Below are 13,785 nucleotides of genomic sequence, written 5' to 3'. Positions count from 1 at the left end.
GAAACCGCATCATACCCACCGCCTCGTTACCGTATTACAATACCTCCCTCATTTACTTCATGTGAAAGACAATCTCTCCAACTTTTCCAATTCATTGCATTCTCACTTCCTTTTTCTAGAACATTTCTTCAAATATCTGATTAGATGGCCAACAGTGAAAATAATCCCATCCGCAACCACCTCGACTCCCCCTTCTGTGCACAAATAATGCTGTGGTTACAGCTTTCATAAGCTCATGGATAAACTTTTTATACTTTTTTTTTAATACTTCAAAGAAATGTCAGCATGTTTATTCGAAATGGTGGATGTTAATAAAATATTGCCTCACTTCAGATGATTTTGTTTTTAGGTCGTCACTTCAAAAAGAAAATATTAGAAACCTTACAGAATCACGACCTGGCTCAACACATGTGGAAATATATTTTGTGACAAGTAACCAAGCTGATTAGAACCTACTCGAAGAAGCAAGGAGTTGCTATCTTTAGGCTGTAATTATAGGAACGTTTATTTAACAACTAATTTACTGCAAAACTTTACTTATACTACCAAGCAGGGACCATTTCAAACCACTCACTCGGTAAGTGAGTAAGAAGAAAATTCTTCGGTTCCAAACTCCTACTCAAAGAGGAATACCTTCTACAGTATTCTGGAGTAGTCACTCGGGTCTGTTTGATTGAAAAGCACAAGGGTTGGAAACATCCAATTCACATCAAGCCAGCTGGCCATCTTTTGCGACTTTTGACAATCGTTCACAGTTCTACCTTCCAGGAGCCAATCGAAGCTAACCGAGCCTACTACATGGTCAACAGAACAGAACTTTAGATACTCAAAAGACATCCACAGTGTCCCCCATGAACCTTCTTTTATCCTGGCTAAAAGTTTTATTAAGTTTTATTAAGTGTTCCCCCACATGGCGTTTTTAATTTCCAGATCCCTCACACTGTTTTATAAACAGTCCTTTGAAATGTGGCTGCCCAGAAATGAACACTGTGTCCCAAATCTGAGCAGGGCTGAAAAACAGTGCCTCAGACATTCCTTGATCTAGAGCTCACAGTCAAAGACTATTAGAATGTTTAAAAGAAATGCCATGATGTCCGTTGTTTTTAAGGTTACGGGCAACTGAAAATCCAAGAAGCTCTTCTGCCCCCTCTCATTCGATGTGCACACAAGAACAGCTGGGCCACCTGACTTTCCCATTCCATCAGCAGATACACATTGCGGAAGCCAAATGCAGGACTGATGCCCTGCTTATTATTCCAATCCCACATTCTGTTCTTTAGCATGCCCGATTTTATCTCCTGTGCTGATAGCAGTTTCTCTCAGCTTGTACACTAAATAATAACAACTCTTCACTGAGGTCATAGGTTCATATGTCACAGGTCATAGTATAACCAGCAATAGGACAGCCATTAAGGGCTCCTCGTGTCGAAATGTTCTTTGGATATGATTTCATCAGTTGCAGCTCCATAAGAAGACACTGTCAAATACTTGTTCCTGAGACTTAAAAAATATAAAAACTGCTATCCTCTAAAACTTTAGATCCACAAAACAGTTAAATTCTTAAAAATCATTACCACTAAGCAATAAAAATAAAATAATGCAGTGGTAATTTAATGATCATTCTATTATGCGTTAGATGACTTGAATTGTATCGTCCTCAGGGTGTCTTTGAAGCTGGATGGAAAGTCATTTGAGCGATGGCTGAAGTTCTTTACCCCGTTGGTTTCATTTCCTATATTCCATTCCTAATAAATTGGACATAATTTGGCTAAATTCCACATGTTCTCTCTGTCGATGAGGATCCTTTCCCCTCTGGTTTCCTTCAAGATTTCTTTTCTGGTTTCTGCATCTGGAATATATGTACCTAGCGGGGTTGTTGCTGTCGCCATTGTCGTGGCGGCTGTTGTTTCGCACTTATCCCTCTTGGAAGGTCTCTGAGGTTTTTGAAACGATAGCTTGGTGTCTGTGGTCAGTTTTGGAAATTTCTCAGCCACAATTTCTTCAAGTCTTTCTTCCGCCTTGTTCTTTCTTCTTGCAGATATGCCTGTTCCGTTTGGTACTGCCCCACATTCTCGTTCTTGGATGCTTTTGTTTTACTCTTATTTTTGTGTTTGCATTTTGGAAGTTTCTCTTGACCCACCTTCAAACCCACTGGTTCTTTCCCTGGTTATATCTATCTACTAAGGAGCCCATTGAAGGCACTGGTCCTTTCTGTTACTGTGTGGGTTTTGTTGTGGTGGTTTTAGTTTTGTTTTTCATTTTCTAGCATTTCCTGTCGATTCTTTCTTATACTTCCAGCAGTCTGCCGACATTACCCATCTGGCCTGGCATGTAGTTGACCTTTTCCATTAAAGTCATTAGCATATTCACGTAGTTGCCTGAAATTCCCTTTGTGATGTTTCCGACTTCTGTGCCTTATGTGAGTTTTGCTCTGGTCATTGCTCTGTCTCGTCAGACGGTGTTTCTCTTGCCTTTGGCATTCCTTGTCATTTCTTTTGCTTGCTTGCTTGCTTTTCTTTCTGTTTTTTTTTTTTTTTTGGAAAACAGATGTGTTGCAAAAGGTAATAGATATGAGGCCAATAGACCTTTAACATGAGGCTTTATGTCAATATGGCAAAGGTTTGGGCCATGTTTCATGTCTGTTGTGGTTACAGGCACCAGAGGCTTCAGCCTCCTCTAATGTCCTTGTTTTTGTCTCCCTTTACAGCCTTGGAGCTTCTCTTTGTACTATTCCTCAGAGACACTCTGTGTCTGGTAGTTCTTTCGGCTCTAATCCACTGTTATTACTGGAGGCTTATTAGTATAACTGTGGGGGGGGGGGCAAGGGCCATTCTCTGATCTTCTAATTAAGTCTCAGTGTTTGAGTGGGCTTGTGTCTCAGAGGTGTGGTCTTCGAAGTCTTTGTCAACTTCCTTCTGGGCATGCCTCTCCCTCACCCCTGCCCCAGTCCGCTACAGCTCTCCAGCCTGTTTCCTTAAAGCCCTACCCACTGTCGCCTACTGCTTTTATTTCTCTTTTTTTCATTACATGAGCCAGGAAGGCTGGAGGAGGCAGGAGTGATTTGGAAGGTTTCAGTTTTGCTCTGGTGAAATTCCTCTTCCCAGGGAGTCAAGGCTTTGCTAGGGGGAAGTCTTGGAGGGTGGAGTTCATGACAGCTCACTCTTCTCCTTCCCCTGCCCAGGCCACGTGGGCTCAGATCTTTCCTGGGAGGTTCTGGTAGGATTCCCGGCAGAAGAGCCTGCAAAACTGTGGGCCCTTCTCTAATCACAGCCCCCAGGAGCTTTTTGTTAGCAAGCCAGTCTGCATTTGGCCTGCAGTCAGGTTACTAGTGAAGTGTTCCTACCGGCTTACGGCACCTGGGGTCCTCTGTCCCAGGAAAGCAAATCTCAAGGGCTGTGTCTATGCGGGTACAAAGATACCATCTTGGGATGAAGATGTGCTCTGTCACCTCAGTTCTGCGACAGAGCTGAGAAAAGGAAGAGCGAGGGTAGCAGCTTTCAACTTTATGGGATAAAACCCAAAAGGATCATATCCTTCAGTACTAAGTCAGCCATGCAATTTGCCCCCAACTTTTCTGTTAGGATAAAGTAAGACAGAGGCTGTGACTCAGATGTGTGTTTTTATTCACCCTGACTCGATATATTACCATCCCGGTCGTGATACACGTCTTAGGGTCTACAACACGGCTCACAAAACAGTCATCACCCAACCAGAAAGCCTCTTTGGTGAGGTGTTTTAGAAGCGATTAACATAACGAAAAGAAGTAAAGAGCTTTTTATACAGGTGACTTGCATATGTTGAGCTATTTACATACTGCCTGTTAGTAGTTCTAGTCAGTTTTATTTTATTTTATTTTATTTTATTTTATTTTATTTTATTTTTTAGTTCTAGTCAGTTTTAAAGTAAAATATATAGTAGTAAAAATACAATAGCAACCATAGCAATTGTTTCCTCTTCTTTCCTATTATATGTCCTTCTCATTGTGGACATCCAACGTAGTTATCGGATAAAGGAATTGCATCAATAGGTTTTCTTGTGTTTTTGTTTGTTTGTTTGTTTTCACTTTTCCCAGAATATATTTGATTTTAAATTCATGTCTGGTTTTACTTATTTCTCAAAAAAAAAAAAATTGTGCCTGGTTTTGCCGTTAAAAGTGATATTCCTTCAGTGTTACTGTCTCCACTAATTTAAAAACTATCATCATTACTTAAAAAGCATGATCTTCATTCGTTCTGGAATAATTGTGCTTTCTAAAAACGTCAGAGATTTTGGAAATGACTAGAAAGTATTATAGTGAAGGCTTATATTTCCGCTCTCAGTCGTGGACCTTTGTAACCAGTGTGACCATAGGTATATCCTACATTAGTCCAAATTTATACTTGTAGCATTCCGACCATTTCAGCCTTTTAGAAACTTTCTTTCCTCCTCCAGTTTCTGCCATGGTTTTGTTTGGTAGTGTGTGAAATTCATGTGCAATAAGTAAGGTGATTAAATGTGAATGGCCAACCAGCGCCAGCCCTGGTGATTTATCAATTGCACTTGTGTAGGGCCTTTCCTGACCTCCTGATGCTGGGTTCAGACGGTGGCTGGGGCCAAACCATCTGAGACGGCATCTGCCCTCACATATCCTCCTCTCAGTGCTTCTTTACGGGGATCGCCCTCCAGGCACTGTCTTGTGTTCTAGGGTTTTCCCAAATCGCCTCTGTCTTCAGCAGCGAAGACTGGGCACCTCACTTCATCTCTCGACGAAGGTTTATTGGTTAAAGGGAGTCAGAGGCCACCCCAGACTCACTGTGGGAGGCCACTGGAAAAGGATGTGAACACTGAGACGTGTAGGTCATCGAGGGACATCGATGAGAACAGTTACCACATTCCTCCCATCTGTCCTCAATTTTGCAACCTTCCTACATGGAAAGTACACTTATGCCTTGCCAGTATCCCTAAATCTCGTCCCATTATGGCATCGATCTTAAGCATGACGTTTCATCATCTGAATGTAGAGATGGAGATGAGGCTTCTTGAATGAGGTACCTCTTAATCTGAAGATGCGTATATTGAAAAGACAAGTCATCTGCCTCACCCCCCCCCCAACACACACATACACCAAATATGTAATGGTAAGTTGGCAACAGAGGAATAGCAATTGACACAGTCAAAAGTTGGGGGCAGAGGGGGCGCCTGGGTGGCTCAGTCGGTTGGGTGTCCGACTTCGGCTCAGGTCATGATCTTGCTGGTCCCAAGTTCTAGCCCCACACTGGGCTCTGTGCTGACAGCTCAGAGCCTGGAGCCTGCTTCAGATTCTGTGTCTCCCTGTCTCTCTCTGTTCCTCCCCTGCTCCCACTCTGTCTCTATCTCTCAAAATTAAATAAACATTAAAAAAAAAAAAGCCAAAGGCAGAAAAATGACAGTAGTCAAAGGCCATAGAAATTCTGAAGCATGATGGGGACCTATATCTGGGAATTAGAGTAGGACTTGGTCCTGCCCTTTGGAAGTGTTTTTCCCATGGCTTCTGGCTTCATCCTCTGGGATTTGGACTTGGCCTCCCAAGTCACCCTTTCTTTTCCAAAAGAAATAGGCCAATTTTACAGATGAGGAGCATTTCTCAATCCATTTTCTGCACATCAAAGTTTGAAGGTTCAGAGTCCTCCTCATTTTCAATGGACTCTGTCCCCGGCAGCCCAAGAAATTACAACGTCCTTTGAAACTTTGTGGGTTTCCTATGCATCAAATTATAAATCTGTTCCCATAGACAAAAGACACAGTCCTATAACTCTTTAAGACAGGCCCCTCTCTCTTAGACTGCTGTGAGTCAATACCCTAAGATGCTGGCCAGATCCTAAGAAGTCATTTTGTCTAGTGAGCACCGCTTGAAATAATTCTGAGGTCTTAGGAATGTTTCTTAGAGTAGCAGCCATGACATCTTGACCTTAAAGCCACATTTCACTGAGAGCACTCAAGATTTGGCCATGGTTCTGAGGCCCCTTCTCCCTTTGAATATCATCCACTGAGAAACACTAAGACTGATAGTTTTATTTTTAAGCATAGCAAGTCTCAGTTACTTTACATCCTCTCGAAATTTTTCTTGCAAATGAAACAGTTCTCTCTGGTACTCATCTCCCTACTTCTATGCTTTATTAAAACCAGCTAATGGAAGCCTGGAGGGACATTTATGTCTGGAAAACTTAGCTTGATCCAACTTTCATTACGTTAATCTCTATCTTCCTTCCATATTACCAGAGGTGACACTATTCCCAAACTTCCCACCACACTATAAAGCCAACTGCCTTTTTCCTCCTATCTTTCTCCCCTGTCCCTCCAGCTTTTAATGGCAGTGTCCTTGAAGCCCGTCCAGCTTCCACCTGCCATGTGGTCCCTACACCAGTACCATGTGTCTTAGATGTCTGTTATGGCAACCCCCAATCTGAGCACCCATTTCTGTTTCAGTAATCTAATGCTGCACGACAAACTATCTCACACCTTGATGGCTTAAAACAATGACAATTTTATTCTGTCTCATTCTCCTGTGGGCTGGCTGAGGATTGGCCTGTGGCTCCTCTGTTCACCTTCCTTGGGCTACCTTACATGACTACATGTAAATGAATGGAGGTTAGAGTGTCAAAGATGAATATCCCACTCACGGGTCTGGAGGCTGCAGGCTCCTACCTATGGCTTATCTCCCCACACGATGGCCCCTTCTCCAGGGCCTCTCCACATAGCTTCTCTCTCTAGAAAAGAAGTCCAGAACCCAACAGGGCGGCAAAGGATGCTTCCAAGACTGTCCAAGAATCACACTTTAAAATGACAGCATAACATCACGCTCACCACTGTCTATTGGTTAAGGCAAATCGCAGAGCAGTTCAGAGTCAATGTGGGAGGGGGCTGCACAAGGGCACCGGGAGCTACAGGCATGAATGTATTTATTTTATTATTTGGTAATGCTTTGCAATAAACTCATTTGCAGCGATGAGCTAAAAAGAGAAAGAATAAATGCTCAATAATTGTTTTCAAAGTACTGACTTTCGATTTCTGCAAAAGATGATGTTGAACTTGCACAATGTACCCATTAACATTTGCCATTTACTGTGAGAGCAGTGGCAATATCAATGATCAAACAAATGGCAAAAAAAAAAAAAAAACACAAAAAACAAACAGAAAACACAGGCCATACATCAGCTTCAAAATTAATTGCTACCTTTACAAAGACTTCGCTCAAAATGATAATATATCACGTGTTACTGTGTATATATTATTTTATAAAATGAGATTTGTCACGTAGACCAAATAGCTGGTCTCCTTAATTAATTTTCTAATGTAGTTTTTGCAAATGTGCAAAACATTAACTGAGGGCTTTTTCATGTGTTGACTCTATTTGCAGAAAAATTGTGTACTTATGTCAGTATTATTTGGTGATTTAAATAGAAAATCAGTTGAGTATATTCCAGCAGTGATTCTATTTTCCCTACTTCATAGGATTAAGCTAAAGGTTTATATTCATTATGTCAAAGTTAAAAATTCCAGCATTTTTGGCAAATGCTATTGTAAATCTAATTAAAAAGTTCACCTTTAAAGGTAAGTCGTGTGTGGGAAGGAGAGTCATTGCAGAGATGCAAATATTGGTGAAATCTCGTATCATAGTTAAACCAAGCTTCTTGTTACCTGAAGAAAACTATGTAACGTAAATTTACTTGGAATTGATTGACAGTGTGGACCACAGACTGGGCAGTGGGAGCAGTCTGTCAGGAACTAGTGACAAAGGACTGTGTTATCTGCCACAAATTGAAAACAATGCCCTCACCCCCAAATCGGTTCCTCATTACCCTCATAACCTGTCCAGTCTGAACAACGCCAATGATGAAACACTGTTATCCCTAAAATCACATTTTGATCAAAGTTCTAAACAATCTCTACAATTTCTGTTGAACCATCATCATACATATGGGTAGATGTGCTCTGAATTAGCATATTTTATTTGTTCTTTTACTCTGCAAGGTAATTCTATAAGGAAGTTAATTCAGAGAACTAGTTATGCAGTTCACCCTACACAGAAACTCAGCTACATGTATCTCCACGCTTCTTTTTCGCCTCCCTTCACTCATTAGATTTTAGAAATGTTTTAGCTTTCAGACAATTACATTTAGATGTCACCAAACTTTCTCAGGGCATTGCAGTTTTTTTTTTTTAATTTTTAAATTTTTTTCGTGTTTGTTTATTTTGAGAGAGAGAGAGAGTGCATGGAAAGAGGAGGGGCAGAGAGAAAGAGAGAGACAGAGAGAGAGAGAATCCCAAGCAGGCTCTACACTGCCAGTGCAGAGCCAGATGTGGGCCTTGAACTCACAGACTGTGAGATCATGACCCGAATGTGAAATCAAGAGTCAGATGCTTCATTGACTGAGCCACCCAGGTGTCACATACATTTTTTAATGATGTCTTTAGATTTCTTTTTTTCTTAATTTTTACTTTCAATCCCAGTAGGGTTAACACACAGTGTTGTTAGTTTCAGGTGTACAATGTAGTGATTCAACAATTCTATACACTATTCAGCACGCATCATGGCAAGGGTGATGTCTTTAGATTTCTTGAGATGTCTTTTAGACTTAGATTTGCATTTTTGACAAATTCACTTGTAACCATTGCCACAAAAGTTTTCATTGGAGCATCTAAAACTTTTCCACAACTTCCAAAACTTATAATTCTTGGAAAGAAAACTAGTACAAAGGAGATATTAGAATATATTCCCCCATAAGGAGGGGAGAAACTAGCTAAATTAAGTGATACGGGCTCAAAGAGCATATACAATCCACAAATTTTGCAATTCTAAAATTCTGCTTTAGGATATTTTTACTTCTGGGAAGAACGTTTTTGATGGAGGTCATATTTTTAATTAGCTAATGATGGGTTCCCTATTTTGAAAGGAATGAAATTGAGAAGATCTATAATGTTGAGAAACTAAATTTGGCAAGACATCCAAAACCTTAATAACTACAGACGATTTATTTGATGAATTTGTGTCACACAAACATTTTTGCTGGACATAGGTGTTCTGATTTGAAGCGAAAACACAGAACTCGTGAAAATGTGTGAGCTAAATATGTGTATTTTAAAATAAAAGACCTAACATAGCCTTTTTTCAGCGGAATTTGTGCCACGTTTTCCAGGCATCTCGGCACTGGGAGGGGAGCATCTTCTCAGTGATGCAGATGGTCTACGGAGAAGGTCTAGTTGAAAATGTCAGCAATTTCGGAGTTCTTAGCCACAAGGGCAATGTAGAAGAGGAGAGGCAGTATCACTGTAAAGTAAGTGCGTTCGTCAGAAATACACCAGTGGTAAAGAGACACAGTTATAGGGGCGCCTGGTGGCTCAGTTGGTTAAGCGTCAGACTTCAGCTCAGGTTATGATCTCGAGGTTGGTGAGTTTGAGCCCCACATCGGGCTCTGTGCTGACAGCTCAGAGCTTCAGATTCTGTGCCTCCTTCTTTCTCTCTCTCTCTCTCTCTCTCTGCCCCTCTCCCGCTCACACTCTGTCTCTCTCTCTCAAAAACAAACTTTTAAAAAAGTACAAAAAAGGAAAAAAAAGAGATACAGTTATAAAACTGTAAGAAACACAACTATGTGCCAAGAATAGCTATTCCATTCATGCTGTTTTTAATTTTTAGATTATTATAATCTGGAAGCATTTCAATAATATTTAGCAAATATTTTTTTCTTCTTATTTATTTATTTATTTATTTTTGAGAGAGAGAGAGAGAGAGAGAGAGAGAGAGAGAGAACACGGGAGGGGCAAAGAGAGGGAGACAGAGGATCTGAAGCGGGCTCTGTGCTGACAGCAGAGAGCCTGAGCTGGGCTTAACTTACACGAGACGATGACCCGAGCTGAAGTCAGACACTTAACCGACGGAGTCACCCAGGCGTCCCTATTTAGCAAATATTCTATTATGTTTCATTCAATCAGTGTATATAACGTGCCTAGTCATTTTAAGGAAAGATATTCGTTTTAAAAGTGGTTTTAATAGATTGGTTTTAAGTCTGACGTAATAAACTCATTTCATAGTAAATTAATAAATATTTTTTTCAATTGATGATTACGTTTTATATCATCCTATTTGTAACAGAAAACATACTGAAGTCTAGAAATAAATAATCCAGTAAAAAGCACATTCAGAATGTTGCCTTTCAATTTTTAGTTTTCCTTTAATTTTTTTTTTAATCTCACGAACAGGTTTAGATAAAGATCACATCCCTGTTTCCACTAGAGTCCTCTTAATTATTGATTCTTGAAGCCTAATTCCAAGTGGTGGTATTTCCTTGATCCTGCCTCTGAGTCCTCCTTCTCACCATTCCCCCTGCTAGGAATGCTTTTCCCTGGACTCTGTCATTGCTCATGCCTTATTATCCAGATCGTGGTTCTTCTCAGAGTAGCCCCGCTCTAACCACCCATTCTACAGCACCCACCAACTGAAACGCTTAAATGCCTTATCATTCTTTTTCTTTCCCCATGACACATACTTGTGGCTGATTTTTTCCGTCATTTGTTTGACGGTAAATGTCTCCTTCCATCATATAACTGGAGCATCTGAGTGTGGGCCACCCCTCTATCCTCCTCGTTGCCATATATCCAGGGCATAAAAATGTAGCTGGCAAGAAACAGACACTCCAAAAATATTACTCCGAAAAAGCTTTATGCTGCAATGACCAATTTTGAGCCACTGGTTCATATCATTGAAGTCGGGCAAAAACACACCACACTAATAACAATGGAAATGGCAGGGACCGCAAACAGTAGCAGGGAAATCCCAGGAAAGTGTCCCTAACCACATCTACCCGATTCCCTGTTAGCCAGATGTTGGCCCAAAGGACGTGAATGACCCGGCGTTTCCTGTGTACAGATAATTTTGCAAACATAACAACTTTTGAGAAACATATAGCTGTGAAAATCGTAACGAGGCTGATCTTTTTAATCTGTGAGATGTGCAAACATAAAATAATTTTGTTCCCTTATTTCTTTTCTCAGACTATCAAAGGACCACTTCACAGAAAATCGGGAACCACTAGCGAGCCCCAGCAAACCCTAAAAACTGTAGACTTAGAGAGTATGATCTGAATATTCCTCTCTCATTTATCCCAGGGTCAGGGCCCTTGGCTTCTGGTTGCTCATCCCTGTGTTGCGTTTCTTTACATTCTTGATTTAGGTCCTCCACAGCCGTTGAACTTTCTTTCTCATGAGCTTAATGTCACGTTCCATGCTCATCAGTTCTATTCTGAGCAGACGGCCCCATGTTTCCAACATGTTGATACTCCAGAAAGGACACCAACAGTGGCACCAAGCATTCGTGTAGTGCTTGTAATTTACATTCCTTCATGACCTGGCATAGTAACACAGATCCTTACTGGGGACTTGCCCTGCCCGCCCGTCTCCACTGTTTCCCTGCAACAGATCTTGGTGTCATTGAATGTGTATATTTATTCCTTTGAATCATCTTTCCCAAATGCAATTCTAATTCACCCCTGACGTGTATGATGACACTTGACTGTAACCTCAACTTACACCTCTTCGTGACTTAGAAACCGCAAGAGTCCATGGTGACCATAAGCCCCAGTGTAATTGGCGTCGTTGGGATAGCCAGAGAATTCTATTCCTGCCACCACTCGGATGAAGTCCCAGGTGGCCATGGCAAAGAGTGCCTCGAATAAGAGTTTCTCTTGCTTTCTCCTTCCACCAGCAGAACGTGAAGCCAGCTTTGTCATGAGAAAAATAGTCTTCCAGAGAGCCTCCTTGTTCTGCTTAGATGTTGGCTTAAGGAGAAACTTGAAAGAGATGATCTGTTACATTGCGCCCGAAACTTTCATTCTCTCGTCAACTCTAGTAAGGAAGAAAAATCTTCCCCCTCCTCATCCGTGTTTCAACTGTCCCGCCTTTTGTTGGGAGACAGTCAGGGTCTCAACCCCTAATTTGGTGCTAACGTGATGGAAAGGGACACGTAGCCTTATAATAACGGCATGTTTCAGCAGATTACTTACTAATAGATATTTGTTTAATTATCGAGTTACTTTAAACGTAATTACCATGTTACCTGACAGGCTCAGCTCTCCTTGTAGCTCTCCAGAATATAAAATAATGTAATCTTTCTGTCATTGCAATTCATTTGTTATTGTGTAGGTTCCTGGCAGAGAGCTGCCCTGTATTGGCATGCCAACAGTTCTATCTGCACTGCCATCAGGAAAGGGCGCGCTTTTACGCTGTAATTAACGGGGCAATTCCTGCGCGGCAACTGCATTTTTGAGAGTGAAAAAAACATGTTCATCATTGGAAAATTCCATGAAAAATTCACGGTATCACAGACTTTCCCCTTGCAGGGTAGAGTTTCACCTGGGAAATGCCACGTCCCCATACATTCTGTGGAGACTTTGCACAACATTCGAAAAAGAGCCTGACATTACACGATGAAAAGGGCTTCCAAATTAAGAACTCGTTTGTCAAAATCACTTTGTTTTTCTACAGGTGATTACAAAGCACAGTTCGGCATAAAAGATTTAAATTTGGAAGCTTTGCTCAAATTACTAGAGTCAACAAAACTTTGTTCTAATCCAATTTCGCCTATTTTGTGGTCCCATAATACACCTTCTAAAATAGCATTTATTTTAAGACTCTAAGTCCATTTTCCTTCTGTGAAAGCATATATGAAATTTGACAGCTCAAATTTTATTTTATTATTTTATTTTATTTTATTTTATTTTATTTTATTTTATTTTATTTTATTTTATTTTATTTTATTGGCATTTCAGAGTATCTGTTGTTCCTCCTTCGGGAAAGCACATTTTCACAATGAAAAATTGCTAGAGATTTGGCTCAAACGGGCTCTCGTTGGCTGGTTCAATTGACGGGAGGGTACAATTAGGAGACCAGAACCTTGTGTGCAAACCACATCGGCATATGTGAGATGTTTGTGGCCGCGTGGCCACAGATGGCCTCTGGCTGCAGCCAGCAATCTCATACTTGGGTGCGTGGTCATTAGGAAGTGGGGATAGGGAACAAATCAATGCAAACGTCACCTGTACCAGAGAAACACTTACTTAGGTCAGGACACAGGTATCATCTATCTACACAGACAGCCTTATAAAGACTCTGAATAATGTAAAGAGGATCTGTGTTTCCAGGGTGAAGTCAATGTTTCACCACTCTGACCTAACATCATCAGTGCCTCTCCCAGATTTTAATCTACACAGTTGTGTCTCTAAAGAAAGAAGCTAGAGTTACAATAAATAATGGTTGCTAAGCTGTGCATATAAGTTGAAAACTTCTCTTAGGGAATCAGGATCAGAGTTTTGATTAGTATCTGTAATTACTACTCCCCGAAGGCTAGGCAAATACTTCTCCTAAGGGAAAAACAATGGTAAGGCAGATACATTTCTAGAAATTCATGAAAGCAGGCGTGTATGGAGGTTCCATCTGTCTGCATATTGCTATTTTAGTGACTTTTGGAGGGAGACTCTGTGATTCTGCAAGGTCCCCAAAGCTGTGAAGTAGGCTTCTTTGAATTTTATGTTTTCCAGAGCTGTCTTTCACTCCTTCTTCCCACCATTAAGCTATTTCGCCTGAGTTGTCGCCTGCCCTCAGTGGCAGAATACTTTATAATTGAAACAACACTGCAATAACCATCCTCCTAAAAATTATCTTCCTGAATCCTTGTTTTTGATGAGATGAAGAGTTAATTCACTTCATATTTTCATGAACAGTACCAAATTGCACTCCAGAGAGGCCTACCAAATTTTGACCAAAAGTGCAGGACAG

The sequence above is a fragment of the Lynx rufus genome, unplaced genomic scaffold (assembly GCF_022079265.1).
Source record: "Lynx rufus isolate CCGP_SWC_20201006 ecotype Redwood Valley unplaced genomic scaffold, mLynRuf1.p SCAF_1, whole genome shotgun sequence".
Taxonomy (NCBI): Eukaryota; Metazoa; Chordata; class Mammalia; order Carnivora; family Felidae; genus Lynx; species Lynx rufus.
This window is presented reverse-complemented; position numbering follows the sequence as displayed.